Below are 26683 nucleotides of genomic sequence, written 5' to 3' on the forward strand. Positions count from 1 at the left end.
GCAAGTAGTCTATCTGTAACATCACTGTTTAAATAACAGTGAGGTAAATCCCATCCCACATCCTATGTAGGAGACCAGGATAGATGAGTTAATGATCCCATCTGGTCAATAAATACATTAAAATCACTGAAATGCTTACTGATTCAAGGGACTGCTTTCCCACACAGTCAGACAGCATAACCAATTTCTGAAAGATAGAAATTGAGTCAAGATTTTTAAAAATGTGTGCTGAGTCAAATTTACCTTTTATGCCTCAGAGATAAAACAAGTGGGAAAAAGGTGTTAGGAAGAAACTGCTTGTGTGAGTAAATTATCCCAGAGCTGGCTGTTTCACGGCTCCTCCTATTTGCAACCAAACCAGAGCTGTTGTGTTTTATCCCATAAAAATAAGAGTCACATTTTCCATTTCTCATCTTTCACAAATTTCATTCATCCTTTCCAACTGGAACTTTTCTATTTTATTCTGTTCTGCTCTGTTCCATTCTACTCTACTCCTCTCTATTCTGCTCTATTCTAGTCTACACTCCATCCCAGGATGTCATGCTCTTGCAGTGCAACGCCATTCCTCTGCTCCCACTGTAAGATCCCACACATCAGGCTCCGACATCAGCACATCAGCCAATTTTCCCTTGCATTTGAGGTCCCAATGGAAGAAAGAGACCATGGTGGTTTGCTACATTGCAAGGAATTTGACGTTAGAAATTTCATTTCCCAGTAGCACTCCACTGTTATGGGGTTTGTCATTATTGTGTCATCTGAGACCACGTTCATCCTGTGACTACGTGGAAATCTATACCCATGAACAGTTGACTCCATGATACAGAGCATTGTATCATCAGTTTTACAGTAACTTGAAAGATCTGTCACGTGTTTGTCACTGTTGAAGACAGCCTATGTGATCAGACAGATCATGAATTCATAGCTGCAGTTGAAATGGAACCTTCTTCACAAAGCAGATTTTCATGTTGAATATTTTAATATTCAGCATCAAAGGAGAGCACAGAATACAAAGACTATTAAATAAGCCTGAAATGAATCTGGGGACACTGTCTTACATTTCTCCTTCCCAAATGAGCTTGTAATTAAACATTCTTTTTGCATTTGAGTGATTTCAGTGACTTTCAAGCCTTTGGGCTACACTGTGAAGTGGAAGATTGATTTTATAGGGTTTTTGCTGAAAAACTGGCTATTCCATTTCTGCATCATGTCTGAGTGAGATTCATCCCTCTTATGCTTCCGATGACTTCACTGGAGATTGATGTGAATTAAATATGACTGGTGACGCCTTATAAATCTTCAGATACCCATTTGATAAATGGCTCTTCCTAGTTAGGACCTGTTGCTTTGGATGTATCTACAGCTAAAGACATCACAGAATGACAGACAATTATTAAAGGGTAATTGTTACAGACATGCTATTATGGTGCTGAATTTCCCACTTCAGATGGTATCCTCACCACTGTGAGACTGCTATTCAAACTGTCTTGAAATGTCAGCAAATCATGCCTGAACAGAGATCTCTAAAATGCTGGCAGGCAAGCCAGCAGCATTAGAAGAGGTAAAAGAATTACATCATTCTAGTGATGGGCCCAACTCAATCAGCAAATACATTTATTCAATTAGTAATTGTCAGAAGCATCAGCTTTCCTCATGTTTTCACTTCACTCTAAAGATCTGATCTATTTCACTACTTCCCAGAGAAGTGGAATTGTCCACCTTGTGTGCATCTCTCAGTTAAAGGAACACTTGTTGTACTGTGCTCAGATCAAAATGGAATCATCTTCCATGATGTGGAATCATCCTCCATTTCCTGGCTGTGGGAAAATGCATCAAGCTCTGAGGATGCAGCCTATGCCTGGCAACATTTGCAGGTTGGATTCTGCTTTGGGGTCATTCCTCATTGTGCTTGTGTTGGGTTTCCTCTATGGTAATCATTTTTTATTTTTTTTCTGTTGATCCAGCTTATCAATGCGGTGTACTCATTAATAATTTCCTGAGGGCGTAAATAACATGCTGGTCAGAGCCAGCATTTGAATGCTTGGTATGCTTAAAGGACAGCTTAGCCTCCAAATAATGCTTTCCTTAATCCAACGTCTGCACAAATAGGGAGGGGTGACAACTTGACTGCAGCACTGCAATCCATCTGGGTGGGATTGCCCGGCTACCAAAGGAGGAGAGAGCCCTGACACTCCCCTGCATCCCCTGCCAGCAGCCAGGCATCCAGCCCTGAGCAGACACACCATGTGATGACCTGCAAGTCACACAGCATAGTCAAATTATTTTGCCACAAAGAGCTCACTGCAGTGCATGCAACGTTCATAAGCCTCAGAATAAAAGTTTCCATACAATGTCCGTGGCATATCTATGCAAGTACTGTCACTGTTATAAGAAAGAAGGGATGGAGGACCATAGATATGTTATTCATCAAGGTTTTATTTCTCACCCTCTATAAATAGACTAGCTTGATTCCACGAGATGAAAATGATCTCACCCCTGGCTAGGTAAAAATGGGAATTTTTTAAAATCCTTCTGGTGAAAACTATGGATTTTTTAGCTACCTGCCCTTATTCTTCCTTGTTGCCAACCAACAGAAAAGTGAAAAAGTCTCAACAGGCTTTGGAAACAAATGGATTATTGAGTGACAACCATATAGCCACAGATTTTAAGATAGTTTATCATGTATAATTATGTACCAAAATCAAAACATCAGGAAGTCTCTAGAAGTAAGCTAAGCAAAAAACATGGCCAACAGGAAAGATGGTAAAACTATAAAGACAACTTCAAAAATTGTTGATGCTCAAAAATATTTACACAAACAACTATTTCAAGTAACATTTGCTATAGCTGAAAGAGACTGCAAAGTATAGGGGTCTCCCAAGATTGTTGCATTTCATGTTTTCACAGCACATTAAATTTCCCTGTTTCAGTTCAAATCAGTATCATTCCTTGTGTGGATCTTTCACAAACTGCCAGGGAGTTACAAGAGATGTTTTCTTCTCCTCTCCTCTCTTCTCCTCTCCTCTCCTCTCCTCTCCTCTCCTCTCCTCTCCTCTCCTCTCCTCTCCTCTCCTCTCCTCTCCTCTCCTCTCCTCTCCTCTCCTCTCCTCTCCAATTAGCCTCCCAGTAATTGCTACAAGCCTTGGCAGACACACAGACACCTCCAGCATGGTGGTTCCGACACAATACCTGCACCTCATCTGCCCGCTCAGCAAAGCAGAGATGTATTGCAGATCCTATAGATCCTGTACCATGGCTATGGCTATGATGAACCACATTAATTGACATTGTCTATGCTTAAACAGGCAAATTCCATTCAGAAAGCCCAACAAAGAGGCTGTGTATGGACCTGATGCTGTTTTCAGTATATGACACAGCGGCTCCTGTGAAGCAGGAAGGTTATCTAAAAATGCAAACTGTGGTACACTGTGATAAAACTTCACTATTTACAGTCTGGCCCTTGACAGGCTGCATACTTGCTTCTGTGGCTGTATTTAAAGAAAAATACCGACATTTAATACAGAGCCCTCCTGTTGCCCAGGAGCAGACCAGGCTTTGCATTGCATGACAAGCACAGGTGGTGTGGAGCATGCACATCACTGGTTAAAAATCATCCATTTGTTTTGCAGAATGTGTTTTGCAGCCCGTGGCTTGCCAGTTCTGCAATGAGAAGATGGGAAACAGTTACTATTGCATCTAATTCCCTATACGTGATTTTGGCTCTTGTTATGCTGAAATAATGCCTTATTTATCTAAACTGGGGCACTTTCAACCCAGCTCAGGATAGCTTGAGTAAGTCCCCAAAGAGGGAACATTTTGGCATTAAGCACTTAATTTGATCTCCATCAGCTTAAATAGGATTCAAGTGAATGCAGTTTAGAACAGGTCTATGTTTCTTTCCCTAATTGTTGATAATACCTTAAAATGAAGTCTTCGCTGACTACCACTTGCAATTAAAAGATTCCTTGTTAGCATTATATTGTTTATAGTTGTGATTTCCTCAGCTATAAGCAAATCGGACGACTAGATTTCACCTTGGATTTGATTATGGGCTCACGTCATATAGAATCATAGAATCATAAAATGGCTTGAGTTGGAAGAGACCTTAAAGATGACTTAGTTCCAACCACTTGCCTTGGGCTGGTTGACCCCCACCAGCTCAGGCTGCCCAGGCACCCATCCAACCTGGCCTTGGGCATCTCCAGGGATGGAGCACCACAGCTTTGAGCAGCAGTGTCAATGCCTCACTGCCCCCTGAGTAAAGAATTTCTTCCTAACACGTGATCTAAATTTTCCTTCTTTTAGTTTGAATCCATTCCTCCTTGTCCTATTGCTACCATACCATGTAAAAAGTCAGTTCACCCCTGCTTGTAAGCTCCATTCAAGTACTGGAAGGCCACAATGAGGTCATGGTCAGGGGACAATCCCTTCCCTGCTTGCTGCCATATCTCTGCTGATGCAGCCTGGGGTATTGTTGGCCTTTTGGGCTGCAAGTGCATCCTACGTGATCACTGAGAGAATCTTGGCTTGATCTGGGAGAGGATAAATGGTTAAATGAGAACATTTTCATCTCTGCAAATTGTATCTGCACATCTTACATTCTGTCTTGTGGTCTCCATGCATACTGCTGAAAATCTTTAATGGAAAGTGTGCAGACTTGATGCAGAAAGTTTCCAGAGCTGCGTTCATCATCAATCAGATATGCCTGGAACACACACACAAACAAACGAAAATTGGTAAGCTGCAGTTAAACAAGATGAAGATGACTCACAGCAGAGTGAGTACAACCCACTCACCTCCCGAATAGTACGAGATACAGCACAGCTGCCTTTGAATTCACCCTCAGAGAACTAGTGGCATTAAAGAGGGAAAAGATACTGTAAGTTTTCTAGCCCAGCTGTTGTTGTCAGCGGGTCGTTTTATGTGCAAAACACATCCATCACCCCCAGTTTCTCCTGGGAATCTCGCCTGGCATGAATGTCTGGAGATGGCAGGATCTCAATGGGATCAGCAGAGGAATTCACTTAAAAAGTTCTGTCCCCTGTGTTACCTGTGACCAAAAACTCGTGTGCCTGAGAACAGAGTTTCCCATGCTCTTATCCACAAGTACTCAACTCTATCCTCTCTGTTTGCATTGGGATATTTGTTCCTTTGCCAACCACGTACAGCCCAGTTTTCAGGCTATCTGCAGCCTGAGATGAATCAGTATACAGATGCCACTCCTACTCTGCATGAAATCGTGCAGCTTGAGTGATTGCTCTTTGCTATTGCCAGCCAGAGTTCTTGTTTGCTGACCTGTGCCTGGCATAGCACACAACACGAGCAGGAAAAATAGTTCTGCTCCAATCCAAGAGATGGACACAGAAAGGAAGACTCTGGAAAACATGGGAAACTGAGTGTAAATAGAGAGATAAGACAGTGTTTAGAGAGAAGATTGATGTTATAAATGCCAAGGGTCATATTTCTTGTTGAAACAAACAAATAAAACCTTGCTGAATGCGGGTGAACCTCACTAGAGCTATGCCAAGGAAGACTGAGCCCTCTGATATATGGAGAGCCAATCCAGGGCATGGCAACATAACATCTCCGAGGCAAAATACAAAATACAGCAGCAAGATCTTCAGCCCTTGAGAAGTGCTCATCTCCTCTTTGTGAAATCCTTCTCAGAGTCAGCAGGTATGGCAGGAGACGTCAGCAAAGAGCCAATGCATCAGGAGAGTTTAGCCCATTAAATGCCGTGATCTTAACTCAGAAGAACTGAAGCACGATGCTTCGCTTCCCTTGATGTGCATTAAGTCATCTTCTTGGGTAATGTTCAGTTCTCTATGAGAAGTATGTCTTTATATGCCTGATATTTTTTCAGAAGGCTACAGGAGTAGCCACAGTTTTTAAAAGCTTTCCCTGAAAAGGCTGTTGCAAAACCTCCTGGAGATGGTGACAGCACAGAAGTGTCACAATAATGTTATACACCTGCAGTCCTTGCTGTCATTCCTCTCTGGGTGCAGGCAATGAGACGAGAGCCTCACAGGGGAAATAATTGCTTCTAGAATACCATCACGTCATTGGCATTTACAATGTCAAAAACGATAGGAACAGTGGAAAATCCTTTTCTGTCAATCCAGTTAAATCTAACGTGATTTAGCCTGCAAATATCCCCAGATTAAAGGAAGGCTTCCTTGTTTTCTATAGTCTGTCTAAGAGGTTTTGTGCATGAAACCATTTTATGCTTACAAGGAAAGTCTGAAAAAAACAACAATCATCTGGAAAACGGCATTTATATCAGACAAATTCCTCCCAGACAGCATTCATTCAAGAGAATGAACTGTCAGCTCTTATTCCATCCAGAAACTTTGTGTGTGTGTGTGTGTTGGAGGGATTTAGAACATAACATTTCACTCCATCAATAGATGCAATGTTTTGCTAACATATAGTAAGGATACTTAATTTGCTTGCACAGATATAACCTGGAGGCAGCAATGTAAGAAATGTGTCAGATGAAGGAATCAAGCAAGCTATGCGAACCCTTAACTGTGATATTCAACAGCTACACCAAGAAATCTGAGTTGCAGCAAACAGTGTTTCCTTAAGAAGGGATGGAGGAAGAGATCCCAACTGGGAGGACACCAGGTGGGAACCTTCCTCTCTGAGAAAATGGATAGTGACAGGACAAGGGGAATGGTTTTAAACTGAGACAGGGGAGGTTTAGGTTGGATATTAGGAGGAAGTTTTTCAGCCAGAGGGTGGTGAGGCACTGGAACAGGTTGCCCAAGGAGGCTGTGGATGCCCCATCCCTGCAGGCATTCAAGGCCAGGCTGGATGTGGCTCTGGGCAGCCTGGGCTGCTGGTTGGTGACCTGCACATAGCAGGGGGTTGGAACTGGATGAGCACTGTGGTCCTTTTGCAACCCAGGCCATTCTGTGTTTCTGTGATTCTATGAAAGTATATCCAGGGGGCATGAACTAAGCAGCATTGCTCTCAGTTTCCTGCTGTGAGAAGTATTCTCCATAGCAGGTTTGAGGCTGAAATAAGGGATATCCCAGATAAACAAATGGAAGAAAAATCAATAGTCTTACAAAAAGTACTCATCAATTGCCAAAAATCTCAGTTTCGTGTGGAAAGCTCTGTTCTCTTTGCCTTATTCTCATTTGCTGTGTGCAAGCCTCAGGCTCCAGTGAGACCCTGCAATCTTCCCATACTGGGGTTTGACTCAAAAAAGAGAAGAAAAAACACTTAGCCCAGCAGGTGTAAAAACATGGGATAGTACTCTGCAGTGTGACCAAAAACATTCTGAGCTGCTCTCTGCTTGCTTCCTGGGGTCTTGCTACCCATAGATCAGAGCCCACTGCCCCCAGATCTCTCAGGGCTCTAGCACTGGTGGTTCCCAAACCACTTGGATGGACCAAGAAGATCTTCAACTAACAGCATGAAGGCAAATGAGCAGCCTTGATATCTGAAATGTCACTTCTGCCCTAAATCTCTGTGAAATGACCATGGCACTTTAGTCTTTTCAAAACTAATTCCAGGCTCTGGCAAACTCAGGCACAGCCATTCATATAGGTTGGAAAAGATTGCTAAGGTCATCTGGTCCAACCATCAACCACCAACCCATCATTACCACGTCCACTAAAACATGTCCCACTCCCACGTGTTTTGAAGGTTTTTTTCACAGCTGTGAGAGCTAGAAATAAATGAAAACTGGGATCTTGGAGAACCAGTGGGCAAGTGGAGACAATCACTGGAGAACAGGCAGACAGCTTGGAAGAGTCCTGGTGTAACCCAGTACTCAGTGCATACTGGACTTTCCCAGTAACGTTGCAAGTCCTGGAAAGTGACTTAAACTACAACACAGAAACAAAAATCTCTGATTTGGGCTGTTAAAATCTTCAGCAATGCATTGGCACGGGCTGCCCAGAGAAGTGATTGTGTCGCTGTTCCTGGAAGTATTGAAGAACCGTGGGGATGTGGCACTGAGGGACATGGTTAGTGGTCATGGTGGGGGGTGGGGATGACAGTTGGACTAGATGTTCTCAAAGATCTTCTCTAAACTTAGTGATTCTATGACTCAAACACAGTTCATGACACGATCCACTATCAGTCTCATCACTCAACTGGAAAATTCCTGAGGCGTGACCTATGGGCACCAACAGTAAGAACCCTCCATACAATGCAACTCTGTGATGCATTTGACTGGGCTGTGTGAAATGTTCCATTTCCTGCCTTCCCTATAAAGACTTCAGCTCGTGTCACATCCTCTGTTGATAAGGTAGAACCTTTATCTCTAATACTCTCAGCCAGGCGTTCTGCTCGCGTAGCATCTGGTGTCAATCAGGGAGGTGGGTCTCCTTCCACAAGAGATTTCTCTGCTTTGAGAGCAAAATATTTATTTCAGGTGGCTCCAACCTGGGAAGAAAACTCCCAGGACAAATCTATCTTGAGAAATACTCTTGTAGTGATGATAGGTATTTGCTTATCAGTTTCCTGCATGCATAGCAAAGCTCTTTCTGCCTCCTCTCTCTTCCGTTGCTCTGCCAAGCTCTGAGGAGAAAAGGAGAGAGCCAGGCACCCTGCTTCCTCTGTGCCTTCAGCACGTCATGTACCCTGGAGCAGTTTTACCATGTTCCCAGCGTAAATAGTGCTGTTTTAATAATGCATGGCATACTACCCACCTTAAATCATTCTATTTCTAGCAGACTGCCATCTTCAGTTCAGAGAAAGTTGCTTGTTTAATTGTTTGCATGGCTTTTGTTGTTGTTGTTCTTATTCTTCCTGAGCCCTGAAGAGTTTCTCTTTTTTCTGCTTAAACATAAACAAGATATTTTTTTAATGATTTTTTTAAAATTGTTTTATTGAAATACTTCATGAGTAAATGGTCCCCCATGGGTATGTAGTAGTAATTGCAAAGCTTATTTTTCTGCTCCCAGTGGCACTGATTGTGTGAAAATAGATGTTGAGTACTATGAAGTAATTAATCCTTAACTCTCTCAGGACTTTGGAAGGTAGTTATTCCTATCTTTAGCTCACAGAGTGAGGTGAGCAACAGGAGCTGGATAATTCACCCTTGCCCCAGAGACCAAGGGACAAGATCATGATCTGCTGGTATCAAATAGATCCCTTTAATTGAAATATTGCACTCATGCTCTTCAGATATTTCACTGATATATGCATCTCTACTGCTTCCATAGATTTATGGGGCTATGTCATTGAACTGGTGGAGGTTTCTAGAAGAACTAAATCACTGGATAGAATAGTAGAATCATAGAATGGCTTGGGTTGGAGTGGACCTCCAAGGTCACCAAGTTCCAACCCCTCTGCTGTGAGCAGGGTTATCACCCACTAAATCAGACACTCAATTAGGTTGCCCAGAGCCCCACCCAACCTGGCCTTGAAAGATTTTGATAGAAAAAGTTAGTGGAGAGCTGGTCAGTCCATTCCACGGAGAACAATACAGTTCATCCTGCACTGGTTTGTTGACACTCTCTTAAGGTTCTATTCACCTCCAAACCAAGCTCATGGAGCAGATCAAATCCTTCATCACAATCCAGTACTCCTTTGCTCTCACAGTTCTTATCTGAACCATTTGCAGTACCATAGCAGTGCTCCTGGATGGCTGCCTGACAACCAGGAGGAACATTGCAGCTCCCAGGGCAGTCTGGGTCTTCATGGCTCCTCTAAGGCACCCTTGTGGGTCAGATACTCAGATACTCAGTGAAAAATGAAAGCAGATGGAAAGTGAAGGAAAGATGCTTTACAGAGAAGGTATTTAGAATTAAGTTCACAAGGAAGAGAATGGAGAGAGCACATTCTTGACCAAATAATAGTAATAATGATAATAATAATAATAATAATAATAATAATAAGCTTTTCCTGATGGTTGGACACTGGTATGGTAAAAAAAAAACCCTTTGTTTGCTAAATTTATGCATAAACTAAATGAATAAAATTAATGCAATGTGTGATTGGGTTCCTCTCTGCTAATCAAAGCTTGCAATTTTCCTCTTGTACCTTTATTTAATGATCTTATTTGCTGACTTTCTGCAGTGACATACTGAAGATTTCAATAAGCATCTCACCTAATGTATCTTGTCTTTTATGAATGCCATGATCTTGATTTTCTTCAGTGCTAGTACAGCACCACGTAATCCTGACCCACAGCTGCAGGCTGCAGGCACTGAAAACAAACAAACAAACAAACACGCAAACCAAAACAGATATAGAGGATAATATTAATTATTAATAATCTAATTAGAAAATATTGCTTGAGTAAAAGGTAAGAATGATCTTTATTCTGAGGACGAGACCTCCTAGTGGTAAAATAAAATAAAAAATAAGGAAAAGAGATGAAAATTCAATATGATATGATATGATGATATGACTGATCTACACTAGCAGCAAACTTGCCTCTTCATTTTTGGTTTGTACAATTGCTCTTGGGGACCATCCAATCAGTTGTGGTTTCCTGTATTCAGTTGCGTCGCTCATTCACATAAACAATGGATTCGTCTTCCAGTTGTTGGTTTGATAGCCCTATGTAAGCCATAAAAGGGGCTCACAATATGTTTATGGATTGTTCATAAAGCTGACAGCTGTATAAAAAAGCATTAGACTCAGTTCATTTTAGCACCTTGTTTATCTTTCTTCACTTCTGAAAACATTTTCACCATAACGTAGTAACTCCCCATGCACACATGAAATATTTTCTACTGAAGTGCTATGACCTTGATTCTGAATCCTTCTCACTGGTTTTGGTACAGAGAAGTCTGGCTTGTGAATGGGGTTGATAAGAAGAAATCCAGTTAGAGTAGATGTTGGAAGTCCCAGCCACACTGAAGTATACCTCAACACTTGTTAACATCTTCCAAAACATTCAACAAAGAGGTTTTAGGGATACAGGTTGGCTTCAGATAGTGAGTAGATGTCTATTCTCAAACACTTTCACTTCCTACTTGTCACATGAAATCCCTTTAGAGTTGGTAAAGATCTAGTCAGTGTAGTCCACAGAGCCCAGAGCTCAAGACTTATCATCCCAATCCATACAAAATAGATCAGCTAAAATGTGCTCGGGTGGCAATATTTCGATTCTAAAAGTCCGCAGTTACATGAACTGAATCCCTCAGCTTTGCTTAGAAGGAATTGATAACACCCATCCTCCTGTCATCCTCAGCTCATCACACTTCCTTCAGCTGCCCTGTCTCAAGGTCGTCTTCCCCAAAGGCATCCAGTCATCATGCAGAAATGGAGACCAAGAGCAGAGTTTGCTGCAGTCATTAATCACTTCTGTTGCTTTGGGGTACGGCTGGTAGGTCTCATTCCTCTTTCCAATTCTGTTGTTTCCAACAAACTTTCATTGATTCATTCAATCCTTTCTCTCCACACAGCAATAGAGTGGTGCTGGTTACACCAGCTAGAGGCCCGGTCCAACGCATTGATAACAAATCAGGAAAGACCTACAAATGGAAACAGCAACAACAAACATGATTAAAAATACCACTTCAGATCCACCAAACTTTCTGCTATTGATTGACAAACGAGGAGACTCAAAACACAGGAAGCCACCAGTAATTAATAGTTCATTTTGCAAATAGTGACATCCTGGAGGTGGATATCATCGTGTTTGAATAACAACACAGTGATTGTTTTCCTGTTTCTAACCCCAATGCAAATAATACATAGGAATAGACTTCACAGTTTGTTTATGTGATGCCATTACTTTATTTAAACGAAACTCACAAAGTGGAAGGCAGAACAGATGCACCGCACTGGGTTTGAAAAGAAAGCTAAATAGGGAACATAACCCCAAGGGCACAGAGCAGCAAATCCAGCCTTCAGCACACTGCTGCATGAATCAGCTCTCAAATAATGTCCTTTCAGACATTTTATTAACAGTCTTTGTATTGCTGATTGCTCGGGGCAGAGAGGAGAAAAAGCACAGACAGGAAACCCCCAGGTGCGTTTATTTCTCTCTACTATGGCCTCCAACAACACCTTGTATCATAGAATCACCAAGGTTGGAAAAGACCTCCAAGATCAACTAGTCTATGGTACATTTGTATGACATTTTCCCAAAGATACAGAAAAATAAGGCATTTTGTGAGAGATGCTCAGCTGGGATGTTTCATTTCAGGAGGAGAGCTAAATAACAGACATAAGCTCTACTAGCCCAAGCTAGTGACCACTGAGTCACTGTGTTGCTACTGGTGTGAGGAAGAATCAAAACTTTCCTAAGTTGTTCTAAGAGAAAAATGTTTTCTAAGCTGCACACAAAATGATAGACAATCACATAATCATAGAAAGTGTGGGTTGGAAGGGACCTCTAAGATCACTTAGTTCCAACCCCCTTGGTTGGAAGGGTTGCTAACCACTAAATCAGGCACCAGCTCAGGCTGCCCAGAGTCCCATCTAACCCAGCCCTGAACACCCCCAGAGATGAGGCAGCCAGAGCTTCCCTGAGCAACCAAGTTTTTTGCAAAGCCCCATTCAATACCAAGTTCCAGCCTTCCTACCCTCACACCACAACCCTGAAGCCTCGTTCTTTTTTTTTTTTTTTTTTCAGAAATATGTCAAAAAGAAACACAGGAAGCAAGTACCAACTCCCACCAGCTGCAGTAAAGTGGGAGCTGGACATCAGCATAGTTTAATGGAAAGTGAAGTAAATGGGCAAAATCTCCCACACTGTATCTAATCCAGTTTTCACAGAAATGAGCTCAGAACAAAATGATCTTGTGAGGGAAGTCAGCTCGGTGTTGTTGGTAAAAACATCAGTTTAACACTTAGAAATGTTCCTGTGCCCACTCAGGAGAAAAGATAAAGGTTTAAGCCTTGACCATCCCTGTGACAGCGCATAAAACTACAGTTTTGTATCATTCTGGCTCCTCCTCCCATCCCAAACTGGGTATGTGGCAATAAGAATGGGTACAGAAGAGGCCAAAGAGGAGGTGTACGAAGCTGCAAAGTCACGGAATCATAGAATCATTAAGGCTGGAAAAGACCTCCAAGATCATCACGTCCAGCCTCAACCCATCCCCACCATGCCCTTAGTGCCACATCTCCATGGTTTACCTCCAGGGACAGTGACTCCCCTACTTCACTGGGTGTTGTTCAAATGGGATGTTCAAAATTAGTCAAGACTTTGCCTGTACATTCATTGTCACAAGACACAAAATGTTGGAATTCTCTGTCTGAAAAGAAGCTGGAAATGAACAATTTCGAATGTCTTCCCACAAAGAAACCTGGATCCAATGGGCTCCTTGGATGCATTCAGGCCATGTGAATAACTGAAGGAAGCACGCATGAAATGCTTTCGTAATAAGGCTATTATTAGCTGTGAGAGGCAGTGACCAGCTAATCAGCCATTCCTCTGCCACTTCACGATCTGAACGAACTTTTAGATAGCTTTGTTGTGTGTTCAAGTCATCGTACAACTAATTGATGCAATTAGCATCCCATCCCTCTTTTTACACTGGTAATCATAAGGCACTATCAGACCTACAAAGACAAACTATAGGGGTTTTTCATATCAAACAAGGAAAACAAATGTCCTGAGAATAAGAAATGAAACCTCCCACATTATGTGTGGGAGAGGAGGGATTTCCATGTTTACATCCCAAACACGGGCAGATTTGGCATTAGAATCACAGAATCGTTCAGGTTGGAATGAGATCTAAGATCACCAAATCCAACCCCACCCCACCATGCCCACTGAACCACGTCCCTCAGTGCCACATCCCCTTATTTCCTGAACACCTCCAATGTATCACTGATCTTTTTGAGAATAATTTTTTCCTAATTTGAACTGTCCTTTGGCTCTGGAAAGATTGGGGATGATGCTTCTGCACAGTGAAGCACAGCTCTGAAAACTTCTTCCACCAGGGCTGGAGGAATCCCATGGTGACTGCACCAGCTGGGGGGGTGAAAATCAAGCTTTGCTGATCTCTTGGCTTCCCTCCATCCCATTCAGTTTAACCACTGCAAATGGTTAAAAAAGGAAAAAAGGAAAAGAGAAAAAAGAAAAGAGAAAAAGAAAGGGGGAAGAAAAGGGGGAAGGTTTTAGACGTGGAGAAAGTGTGTAAAAGAGAAAACGGAGGAAAGGGAGGGACGAGGACAAAAAAGGGGGAGAAAGGAGGCAAAAAGATAAGATGGAAAAGAGAGAAAGAAATATGGGAACTGGGGGAAAATAAAGATGTGAGAGGAAAGGGGAGAAAAGGGGAGGGGGGGAAGAAGAAAAGGGGGAGAAGGGGGTAAAAGGGGGGAAAGGGAGAAAAAGGGGGAAGCAGGGAAAAGCGGAAAACGGGGGAAAAGAATGGAATGTGGAAAAAAGGGAGAAGGAGGAAAACGAAGAAAAATGAAAGAAGGCGGGGGGGTGAAAAAAAGAATGTAAAAACTAAGGGAGGAAAAAAAGGGAAGGGGGAAGGAAATGGGGAAAGGACGGGGAAAGGGAGGAAAAAGGGAAGAGAAAAAAGAGAGACAAAAAAATAAATGGATAAGGGGAGGAGGGGACCCCCTTCCTCCCCCCCTGCAGCTCCGGCACCTGGGGCGGGAGGGAGGCGGAGCGGCTCCGCCCCGTGCAGGAGGCGGCCGGGGGCGGCGGAGCGGTGCGGTGCGGTGCGGAGCAGCGCGGAGCCGTTTCCGTCCCTCTCTCTCCCTCTCCGTCTTTCTTTCTCTCTCCGTGGATGCGCGCAACGGGAGCGCAAGTCCTGGAGCGCAGCGCAGCGCTGAGGCGAGGAACGAAGCGCTCGGAGCTCGGCGGAGCGCGGTGCCCTCGGCAATGCAATCCGCGCGGCTGCGCGTCCTCCTGCCTCTGCTGGGCTGCCTCCTATCCGCGGTGAGTGGTGCCGGTGCGGGGCTGCCAGGGGTTCTGCCCCGGTCTGTAGGCGCTGTTTTTGTTGGATGGGTTCAGAAGAGACGTTCCGCCTAAGGCAAAGTTTGGGCAACTTTGGAAGCGCGGTCGGTGAAAGGCAGGTGTGTGGTAGCTGGGTTTCCCTTTCTCTGTACAAGCGGGAATCTCTTAGTTACTGGTTGTTTTTTTTTTTTTTTTTTTTTTTTCCTCCTTTATTTATTTATTTTCTTTCTTTCTCTGAGCTTTCCCTCTTCAAGAGTAACAGTATCGCAGGAGCTCGAGGAATTCACTTTGTGTTTTCAGTGCTTTCTCTCCGACTCCCGCTGGCATTCAGCTTTGCCGTCTGCCGCTCCCGCTCAGGAGCGCAATGATTTCGTGCAGCACCCTGCCAAAACTGGGAATAACGGGATGCGATGCCCCAGGACAGAGGCTCCAGATGGTATCATCCCCACCCATGAGAAGTTCAGCAAAGTGCCATTCCCCGGCACTTCAACCTCATCGTTCATCCTTTGGCAGCAAAGGATGTGTTTTCTTCCCGCTCTGTCCCTTCTGCTTATAATTTCCATGCTAGCCAGTCCCTGACCACGGGCAGTGCTGCTTCCTTCCCACTGCTGACAGTTGGTAGCATGCTGTAGGGGTTAGCAAATGGGATTGATTCTGCTGGTGCATGCAAAGCTGATTTGCTGTGCAAACGTTGCAGGCGTGGGGTTGGGTGCTGAATGTTTTACTGAAGCTCTTGTTTCCTTGCAGTGTGCAATTTCTAGCTCGTTTTTTTTTTATCCGGTGAGCTGCGTGGGGAGCTGGCTGTGGCTGAGTTTCCTTCCCGTAGAGTTGGGTTTCCTTCCCATACAGTTGGGTGAGGTTGCCCATGGGAACTGGTTGCCCTGTATGGCCACAGGTCTCCCTGTAAGATCACAGAGTGGGTTGGGTTGCAAGGAACCTTAAGGACTATCCAGTTCCAGTCACTTTGGCTCTGCTCAGCGAGTGACAGATTTGAGCCACTCCACTCCCCATAGGGCAGAGCCAACCAGGCTGAGTCTCAGAGAGGGCCAAGTAACCCAGATTTGGGACTGCATCTCTTGTGTCTCCTTACTTCTCCCCTTCTCATGAAGCAGTTGTTTCACTGTTTTCTTTTCTGCTGTCAGTGTGAGCCATCCAAGCAACTTCATCACCAAAACTTTCTTTGAAGAAGAACAGGTGGGAAAATGGATTTTATATATATATATATATATATATATATATATATATATGTGAATAAAAAATGGCCAGCTATTTTGTTCCAGGAATCCTACAGATTTTGCCATAGTGAAGATCCAAAACAGCTCATGGCCAGGGCTGGAGTTGGGGGGGTCCTCAGCTGCTGGAGCTGCTCCAGCTTTTGCTCCCACTGAAGCTCATGGCAAAAAAAAAAATCCCAGTTCATTAAATGCTGTTGGCACGAAGGGGTCCTCTGGGTCAGGATCCTGCAGAGTTGTTTGCACAGCATGTTGTAGTTTGGCATGCATTTGTGTCACTTGGTTCTGTTGATGAGTGCACACCCTGAAGCTCTGCAACAATGGCAACCTGCAGCCTCATTGTGCTCCAAGGGTCAATCCCAGTCCTTTTTCAACCCTTGTAGTGTTTTCTTCTTCCATGCTTTATCTTGCTTCCTTCCCTTGGTTTAATGGAACTATCGGTTGCTTTGCTGTTCTTTTGTTATGTTGCTTTTCCTGCACCTGATTTGTGCTGGTGGGTTAAAGAGATTTACAATCTCCTTATCTCTGCTGATCTACACAAGGTGACTAATACCAAAGTGTCTCAGTGCCAGAGCAAATCCCTCTTGTTTTTGTTTCTCTGTTTGAGCCCAGGAATCAGGATTTGTTTTTAAAGCAAAAGATAGCTGTGTGGTGGTGACAACCTGGCTCTGGGACCTGAATTTACTCAGCAAAGGTTTTTCGCAGTTTGTTGTGATAACTTTTATTGGTCTGCCATTGGAAAAAAACTTTGAACGAGAACAATTGGCTGATTGAGAAGTTCAGTGCTATAAAGCTGTTGTGGCCCTGTGGCTTCTAATTGCCCCTGTAAAGTTTCACCTTGCCCTCTCGTGTTCTACTGATGTGGAAAGAAGAAACTGGGTAAATGTGATTTGCTGTGGTTCAGCAGAGCTGCCTCCAGCAGAGGTCAAGCTTAATATTGACCCAAAGAGTGAAATTTGGGTGGGAGGATATGCAATGCAAATCTGCAGTGATCCCTGTTGGGTTCTGTTGGGTTGGTTTGCCATGTCGGGGCTGTGATTGAGTTGATCTAGCCCAGAGAGCTGCAAATTGCACAGTGGGTGTCCAGTAAATGGGAATGTGGTTAATTCAGAGCCCTTGGTGCGCTCTGTGTGCTTTCAGAGCTCATGGATTTGGCCAGACCTGTTCCATTGGTGTAATCTGTGCTTTTCTTCAGAGATTTGTTCTGCTTCTGCCATGGAGGAAGGGAGTAAAAACTCTCAGATCTGATCCTTTAGCACCCTAAATGTAAATGCTGGAGATGGATGATTCTAAAAGGAAAACAGTTAAATTTAGGCTTGTTGGACAGCCACTTTGGCCATAACTCCACCTCTTTCATCTGACCATCGATTGCGAATCTGAGCATTGAGAAACGCACATTTAAACCAAAATAATCCTTTCGGTGTTTAAAGGAGGCTTTGTTACAAAACCTAAACCTATTGCTGAGTTTGTGACTGATTAACATTCATCCATGTGTAAATGCATGGCTGGTTTTATTCATTCATTCATTTTAGGGCCGTCTAAAAACACCAGTTACCCCTCGCTAACTCCAAAACTCTCACTGGCTCTGTATAAAACTGAAATAAGTTCTTAGAGCATGTATTTTCAGCAGTGTGTATGTCTAAGAAGCTCTCATTTCGGGCATAACAAGAGAAAAGAGCAAAATAGGCAATATTATATTCTGTGGAATATCGAAGGCAGTTTCCTCTAACGTGTCAGCAAGGGGATTCACATCATAACCCTCCCTCCTTCCTGAGCTGAGAGATCTGCAGGAAAGCTTGGAAGAACCAGGCAGGATTGGAATCATGATGTGTCATACAAAGGGCTGAATCCTACTCAGCGTTTTTAAGGAGAAGGGATAGTTGCCAAATATTCAGCATCAGAAAGCAGATGTGACTGTGGACAGAGAAAGCTGCCTAGCTTGTTAATTTGGGTTTGGATGTACATGGTGCTTCCTTTTTACAGTGCTCTAAAAATAATCTGGTTCAAGTTCCTTCACTGCTGTAGTATCAGCAGTGGTGTGACAGCCAGAGGGCTGAGCTGAATACCAATGCCAAGTGAGCTGTGCTCTGTCCCAGATGAAATCTGGCTGGTGTGGACTTGTGATAATGCTGTTACTTTTTGTTCTTGTCCTCATCATTACATAACAGTGCAGCTTTTCTGGGTGCTCTACTCACCCAAGCATGGAGGTTGAGGTCACTGTTGGATGCAAAACCACTTCTGCAGTTGGACAACTGGTCTGGCTCTGATCACCCAAATGTCTAACTACGGAGGTCGAGTTCATTGTTGGATGCAAAGCCAGTTTTGCAGCTGGACAACTGAGATGTGAGTTCACGAAGTGTTTGGACATGGCTCTCAGATGTAGGGTTTGGGTTTTAGGGGCATGGTGTGGAGTAAGGTTGGATTCAGTGATCTTTGTGAGTCCCTTCTGACTCGGGATAGTTGATGGTTCCATGATTCCGTGAGCACATTATGGGTCTGGTCACGAAGGCACTGACTATGAGACTTAGAAAGAAGAAGAGGATGAGAACTGGGAAAAAAACAAATAAAATAGGATTGGAAACAGGCTGGGATGCTGAGCCAAACAATGTTGCTCTGTGCTGTAGCTGCCTGAAAGCCCTTCGGGTGCTCAGCCCATGACTCAGCCATGTCCTTGCTGTGTCTCTGTGTGGGCTGTACTGTACCTTGTCTTCTTAAGTGATAGTTTGTGCAGTTTTCAGGAGATGAAAGACATAAATAGCATTTTCTCTTTACGAAATGGTCTCCGGCAGAAACAACTGGAAAGACTGGGATCTCATGAAAATCAGTCTTGCCATATCCTATGGTGACTGAGTCTGTAGGACTAGGAAGTCAACAGCATTTGGACTACTTTGTAGACACAGATTTTTGTTGTTGATGGAGAAATGGGACAGGAGGAATATCTCCCTATTCAGCATCAGTTGTCCCATTGTCAGCCTGAGAAAGACTCCAGACAAGTATATAGATCAAGGAGATCCAAGACAAAAACGATTATTTTTTAATTAGATCTGAGTGCACTTGGTGGTTTGTCACATTCTGTGTGAGATCAGTGGCTCAGGTTCAGGAGAGTAGTCTGCTGATCTGTGTGAAGGGAAAGTTGTTAGTCAAGTTTTGATGAGGTGAAGAACTTGGCTTGGTTTTATGAACGTGGTAGGTTACATCGTGATCTCAGGCCAAGCCAGCACAGAGGCAATGTAATTTCTGTGCTGGGAATGGGATCTTTGCAGCATTGTGTTGGCTTATGGAAAGAAGGATGTTCCAGTGCCTGGAAAAGGGGGTGTGGTTATTACAACCCTGTTCTCTGATTTCATCAACTTTATTCTGTGTTAGAAAAACAAGGAAAGTCCTTTGTAAGGACCAAAATCTAAGAAAAGCAGCCAGGGAAAAAAAAAAAAAAAAGGGTCCAAATGTGGAGGCAACCTGAGTAAGAGATGCTGTGATGCCTCAGGGCAGGAGAAGTGGCCAGCATGGGAGTAGTTGGATGGACAGACAGACAGACAGGAGCTCCAGCTCCTTCCATGAGACTAGCTGGACCTGCCTGTGCCCTGGCACTGATTTCTCTGAGTATCCCTTGCTGAGTGCTAAGCATTTGATGCTTCACTGCTCACAGATGTTCTCCAGAAGTCACGAGCTACATTTGGGTGGGAGCGAAGCCAACACGGGGATGTCTGGAAATGAGATCCCAGAGGACTGTGGTGGAACGAAGATCAAACCTTTTGTTTTTCCTCTATGAGAGAGGAGGGGAAGCGATGCCGGCTATCAGATTGGCCTCCATCCAGAGCTAACACAGCTAACAACGTGTCAGGGAGGTTGGACACGAGCGGCCTTCTCATCACAGCTCCCTTTCAGAGCACCCTGCGGCTCGCTTGGCCTCCTGCCTGCCCACCAGGGATCTCTCTGGGATGATTCATCTCTCCGGGCACCAGCTTTACCTTTCACATTGCCCATAATGCAGGGAGAGCTCAGCTCATTCATTAGCATTCAGAAAGTGCCCTGGGGAAGGGACGGGATGCAGATGGGCTCCCAGAAGCCAGCTGGGTGCTCCTTAAATTCTTATCCTTAAATTCTTGTTCAATGGGGCAATAGCAGGCTTCTTCAGTGCTGGGTTTTTAAAGTACCTGAAAGCTTCTGGAGAGACAGGTGGAAATGCAAAGCTTCCTTCTGATAAGGATGGTGTTAGCAGTGCCCAGAGTTTGTCCTCAAACTTCAGCTTGACTGGAAGCATCTGCTGGTTATTAGCTTTGCTACAAATCATTTTAAAACTGCCTAGCCTCACGTACAAACCCTAAGGAGGGAGCAGATACAATAGCAAGAGCAATTATGTTAAATAATTGCCAATCTGCACAAGTAAATATAACCTGTGTGAGCACAGCCTGACCTGGCTGGTAAGGTTAAGAGGCGGAAGCAGGTGTGACATTTCTTTAGTTATGGTCCTTGCCTCCAGCATTCATGCTCGTTGGTTGGCTTACAAATGTGGTGCCCTGGAGTTGCCTGGTACTGAGTTAGTGTTGGTGACATCAGCAATCAGCCCAGCACATTTGGGCACCTCAGTACAGAAAGGGCACGGAGGTGCTGGAGCAGGTCCAAAGAAGGGCAACAAGGCTGGGGAAGGGCTTGGAGAATACGGTCTATGAGGAGAGACTGAAGGACCTGGGGCTGTTTGGTATGGGGAAGAGGAGGCTGAGGGGAGACCTTATGCTCTCTTCAAATACCTGAAAGGTGATTGCAGCAGAGGGGGCTGGTCTCTGCTCACTGCTGACAGGTGACAGGACGAGGGGAAATGGCCTCAAGTTGCACCAGGGGAGGTTTAGTTTGTATATGAGGAAAAACTTCTTTACAGAAAGGGTTGTTAAGCACTGGAATAGGATCCCCAGGGAGCTGGTTGAGTCACCAGCCCTGGATGTGTTGAAAAACCATTTGGATGTGGTGCTCAGGGATATGATTTAGTGGGGGGTTGTTAGAATTAGGGTAGTACGGTTAAGTTGTGGTTGGACTTGATGATCTTCATTCAAGGCCTTTTCCAACCTGAGCAATTCTATGATTCCGTGATTGTAGGCTGGTTTATAAAGTGAGTTTAGGGACGTGTCGTGCACCAGGGTATGCTTTGTGGATTGCTTATGGCTGGAAAACACTCATTTTTGCTGTTTTACTGGTGTCTCAGTGTGCCAGGTTTTATCTACAGCCCCAATTTATACGCGTATATCATACTTCCAGGACTTAAAGACTTTGGCTTCTGAGCTGTACTTGAGTGTTGGAGACCCTGGTGTGTTTTTCATAAATGAAGTCCCTTTTCCAGTCAACTGAAACAGCAGATGTTAATAGCCCTAAACATTTCTGTAAGTCACGTTAAGTAGGTTCCTTACCCCCAGGGCATTCCATTCAGTGTTTGAACATCTGGGAGATGGAGATTTACACTTCTGGTTTTCTATTTAAATTCAGGTACTAGAAAGGTGTCAAGATTGTTTTCTGATTCAGATCTGAACTGATTATTATCAGATACATTTCACCGGTGGGCCAAACAAAAGGCTCTGTGATGCTGCTTTGGTAATCTCTTCAGAACTTCAGAATTTGGCACTGTTGATTTACACCAAAAGTCAAGAGAACTGAACACGAAGGTCCCAAATCTTTTTGGGGCCACGTAAGTTTACTGAGCTAAACCCCAGCATGTCTGCTGAGCTGCTGTCCTCCTGATTCCCCTTTTTGCTTTTACAGCAGGCTCAGGGATGCTCCTACTGAAGTCTTGATGCTGAGCACGAGCTCCCTGTTGGTATAGTTTAATCTCCACCCCTGTGAAATTTCACCTCATCAAGAGGGAAGGGGAAAAAAATAACAATAATCCATTTAAATCCAGTTCTTCTCAGGAGGGAAAATAATCAATACTTCATGTCTCCTTTGTAAATCTGAAATCTGTAGGGTGTCTTTGAAAAGGATGTTTATTTGTGGCTCCAACCTTGATTTTTGCGTTGAACAGATGTTTCAATTAATACCTGGTGACCCATAGCATCACAGCACCTGAGCAGCGAGTGTCTCCAGGGCCCTTATCAATGTCACCGTCTCTTGCAGTTAATCAGCCCCTGTGGGTGACCTCGGGGTGGGAATCACCTTGCAGAACAGGATGCCCATGCTGCACAGGTGTGACCTGGGGCAACGGAGATCCCACTGGGTCAGGTTCACTTTGGGTCAGCGGAGATGCATGAAAATACCCACTCTCTGCCTTTCCCAACTGCCAAACCCGCACGAATCCTGTGTTATCTGCCAGTCCCACGCACGTGCTGTGAGCACAGAAGATAACAGTGCACCTTTTCAGGCCTCATTGGCTACAGCAGCAGTTTGCTCCAACCCCTGCAGGCAGCCTCCTGCATTTAGAGGTCTGAAGCCGCCAGCTGGATCCCTCCCCAGGTTATCCACGCGTTGTATCCCTGCAGTCTTCTTTATTCACAGCTCAGAAGCAGCTTTTATCCTATATTCCCTAAGTGGCCAGGTGGCTGCAGTTCAAACTTTAAGAAACATATGCAAGGCAAAAAGGAAAAAGAAATATACTTAATAAAACCCTTAATCACTCTGTGTAGTTGTGAAGCTGCTTCAAACCGGAGTCTGTGCATCCTTATGCCTGGAAGCAGCCAGAATCCAAAACTTGCTGGAGATTCTCCCTCTTCCACCTCTATTTAGCTGCAGCCAAATTCAGCTCCTAATTTAAGTGAGTGCAGTGATTTATTATGCAGTCTTTCCCATTACGGGCCCTATGCTATCTACCAGAGGAGGAGTTCATCCCGTTTGTGTCCATGTGGGATATAAGTCCTGGCTTTTTCTTTAAGTCACCTTTTGAGCCCTCAGGATGCGTTTCCATACCGAGGGAGGGAGTGAATAAAATCCTCCCTGGAAGCATTCAGCTCTAGCTGGGAGGAGAAGTGGTCATCCACAGAGCTGCAGCAGGGCAATCCTATGGCTAAAGCCACTTAGTCCTCATCAGCAGCAGGGCTCCGTCCAGAGCTGCGCCTGATGCTTCTAGTTTCCTGCAGCATCCGCACCCATGTGGTTCTCTCCCACTTACACCTTTCCTTTTAACCATAATCAGGCTTCTTCCCTCTATTGCTTTTTCTTTTTTCTAGTGTGTAATAAGTTTTCTTTCTGCTCAGCATGCTCAAAGGAAGACAAATGGGCCCCGAAATGAGGCCAGCCAGTACGTGAAGAATTGCCGACGTGCTTGAGTGTCAACTGCTCGTTGCTTGCATTTTTTGGGAGACTGACATTAAGCAGTGTAGGTCTCGGCTATGCCATGCACTTAGTTCCTATCCTGTAACAATTCCTTGCAAATCATTCCTCCTCTTCTGTTTTTCTCTGCTTATCAGTGATGTGCAGTTGCCTTTTTGCATATTTTCTCTCTTTGCCTTCTGTAGATTTGCACTTGGGGCATAAGCTGTGTTTTTGGGTGTGGGAATTCTTGCTAGCTCATCCCTTTCTTTTGAAGCACTGTTTTCAACAAAACTAATAATTGGAAATGGATAATAATTGGAACCAAATAATAAATGGAGTTGACACTGGATGATCTTTAAAGTCTCTTCCAAACCAAGACATTCCGTGATCCCGTGGAAATTAACCTGGTTCCTCCTTCCCCACTCTATTTTCCCTCCCCTGGGAAGTTAAACATGTTTCAACAAACAGTGTGTTAAGGGTTTAACTTCAGGCTGTTTGTATGCAGTATGGATGAGGCAAGGTTTGTCAAGAGAAGCGAGAGCCTACATTGGAACAACTGAAATAGATTGTATGAAAAAAAAAAAAAAAATCTAAATGTACTTGCACATGTAGCATTGCACCCTGAGTTCTGAAAGAGAACTGAAGCCAAGTGGCTATTGCTCTGGCTTTAGTCTGTAGACTAGCCTTAAAAAGAGCTGGACAGTGACCAGCAGTGTTCTCTTGCAGCCCAGGAAGCCAACTGCATTCTGGAGTACATCAAAAGAGGGGTGGCAGTAGGCAGACTGATGGTGATTTGACAAGGCGGAATGGCTTTAAACTAAAAGAGAGGAGATTTAGGTTAGATGTTTGGTGGAAATTCTTTACTCAGAGGCCTTGACACTGCTGCCCAGAGCTGTGTGTGCCCCATCCATGGAGGTGCTCAAGGCCATGGATGGGGTCCTGGGCAACCTGAGCTGGTGGGGGGCAAACAACCCATGGCAGGGGGTTGGAACTAGGTGATCTCTGAGGTCTTTTCCAATCTCAGCTATTCTGTGATGCTATGTTTATCAGTGGGATAATCTGGAAGAGAAAGCAATCCAGGCAAAGTGCCTGGAGATAGAGGCACTTTGCAAAGCCAGTGCTGCTGTCCTTCTGCATTACAGAGCTTCAAGCCATGCATTGCCATTCATGGTTCTGCTGGACCTTAAAAAACATGGGCTCAATGAACATGTTGGTTTTGCCATCTCTCCATCTCACAGCCTACTGATTTCTTGCAGTCACAGAGTGACAGGGCTGATGTTCCTACCAGCTCTTCCTTGTCTATGTGGTTCATCTGTTCTACAGGTGCCAATTACTCTTTTCTCTGTAATTAACTAACGTGACTAAACTCAGAGCAGTTAATTCAGGCCTACATATAGCCTGAAGTTTCCTGTGTTTGAGTTTTATTTCTCTTTCTTAGTACAGAATCATAGAATTGCTGAGGTTGGAAAAGACCTCCAAGATCATCCAGTCCAACTGTCCACCTACCCCCAGTATTTCCGCACTAAACCATGGCCCTTAGAATAGAATCGTAGAATCACCAAAGTTGGAAAATCTCTATTAGCCTAAGAAAAAAATCTGATGTTCCACATACTTCAGTGGCTATTGCAGTACTTAAAACTGTGGTGCAAGAGGTTAATTTAGGGATCTATTCATCACTGTACGCACTTTCTTGGAGTTGGATGTCTACCAGTGGGTGAAGGTATGCTGGAAGAGAGTGATCTACTCTGTAATTAAATTGAAATCATCTGAATAAGAGGCTCATGTGTCTGCACATGTGTTTGCACCTTCCTCTTAATTCTTCTTTGTATCTTACAAGTTTGGGGCATAAAATAAGAAGAATTTTTTAGTCTCCTTGAGATCTCTGCCAACACAGGTCTTCTGTTGGATCCATATGGTTATTTAACTTATCAAAATTCCTTTGACTGGGAGGCTCTTCCCAGAGCCAGACAGCACTGGTGGTTTAACTGCTTCAGCCAAGCTCTGATAGTTTTGTAGAAGGAAAGGAAATGAAAAATCAGAGCTTGCTGCTTTGGGTCTACTTGACCTAAGCCTCAGAAATGTCTTAAGCATCTGGAAATATTTTTAAACCTAGCTATAAAGTTGAAGCTTTGGTTGTTTGTTCAGCTATTTTACTACTACTCTCTTGTTACAGGCAGATGAAACAAAGCCAGGATTTATTGAAGGGGCACCTCCCAGAAACGCCAAATTCAGTTGTGGAAGAACAGCAAAGCAAAGGGCTGATGGACTGCAGTTTTTTGCTAGAGGAATGACATCTCATGAGTGTGACAGAACTGCATTTACTCTTTGGGAAAAGCGATGTGTAAGGGAAGGGATGCACCTCTTGTGCAGGTTGATCATCAGATCTCTGATCCCACTTGGGTCGGTGCTGTCTGGGACCATCCAGAGCAGCAGCATTCCATGGGATAGCCCATGCTGGCATCACTATTCTGCCCTTGTGAGGCTCCATCTGCAGTACTGTGTCCAGGTCTGGGGTCCCCAGTACAAGAAAGACAGAGGGCTGTTGGAGAGGGTCCAGAGGAGCCACAAAGATGCTCAGAGGGCTGCAGCACCTCCCCTACAAAGACAGGCTGAGGGAGCTGGGCTTGCTTAGCTTGGAGAAGAGAAGGCTGGGGGGTGACCTCACTGCCGCCTTCAGTACCTAAAGGGAGCCTACAAACAGGAGGGGAATCAACTCTTTGAAAGGGTAGATAACAGCAGGACAAGGGGAAATAGTTTGAAGTTGAGGGAGGGCAGATTTCAGTTGGATGTCAGGGGGAAGTTGTTTGCTGTGAGAGTGGTGAGGTGGTGGAACAGCTGCCCAGAGAGGCTGTGGATCCCCGTCCATCCCTGGAGGTGTTCAAGGCCAGGTTGGATGGGGCCCTGGGCAGCCTGGGCTGCTGTGAAATGTGGAGGTTGGTGGCCCTGCATTGATGGGGGGTTGGAGCTTCATGATCCTTGTGGTTCCTTCCAACCCAAGCCATTCTATGGTCACAAAGCAGCCTGGGTGCTCTTGTCTTTCTCACTCTGCTTTTTTCCATCCTGTTGGGTTGTTTTTTTTCCCTCTATATATTGCTCTAATGTTTTTCTTCTGCTGTCACTCTGTCTTGGAGATCTGACAGGATTTGTTACTCCGCAACTGAATTCATCATCCCAATAAAATGGCAGCTGTGCCTTTGATTTGGACTGGCTTTCTTCCCCAGTGTATGACTGCTGAAAAGTCACATCTCCTATCCAGGAGGGGTGTTACAATGTAGGGCAGGTTGGTGCTCCTCTACTTTGTAATTATTTCTTCTCTGCCAGTTCACCACTCAAGCTTCCCGGGCTGTCAGCTCTGGAAACAAATATTAATTATATATTGCAGCCCCGG

At 44.4% G+C, this 26683-nt stretch overlaps 1 long non-coding RNA gene across 1 annotated transcript; it reads right to left on the minus strand.

Moving 5' to 3' along the window:
* Positions 1-10258: 10258 nt before the first annotated feature.
* Positions 10259-14646, minus strand: LOC146544052 (uncharacterized). The gene is made up of 2 exons (XR_014884070.1): positions 14522-14646; positions 10259-11441 (listed from the first exon to the last, which is right to left on the minus strand). It is a non-coding gene; the product is annotated as an uncharacterized LOC146544052 (long non-coding RNA).
* Between the last annotated feature and the right edge of the window lie 12037 nt (positions 14647-26683).

This window comes from Meleagris gallopavo, chromosome 6, assembly GCF_905368555.1.
Source record: "Meleagris gallopavo chromosome 6, MGAL_WU_HG_1.1, whole genome shotgun sequence".
NCBI classification, from domain to species: Eukaryota; Metazoa; Chordata; class Aves; order Galliformes; family Phasianidae; genus Meleagris; species Meleagris gallopavo.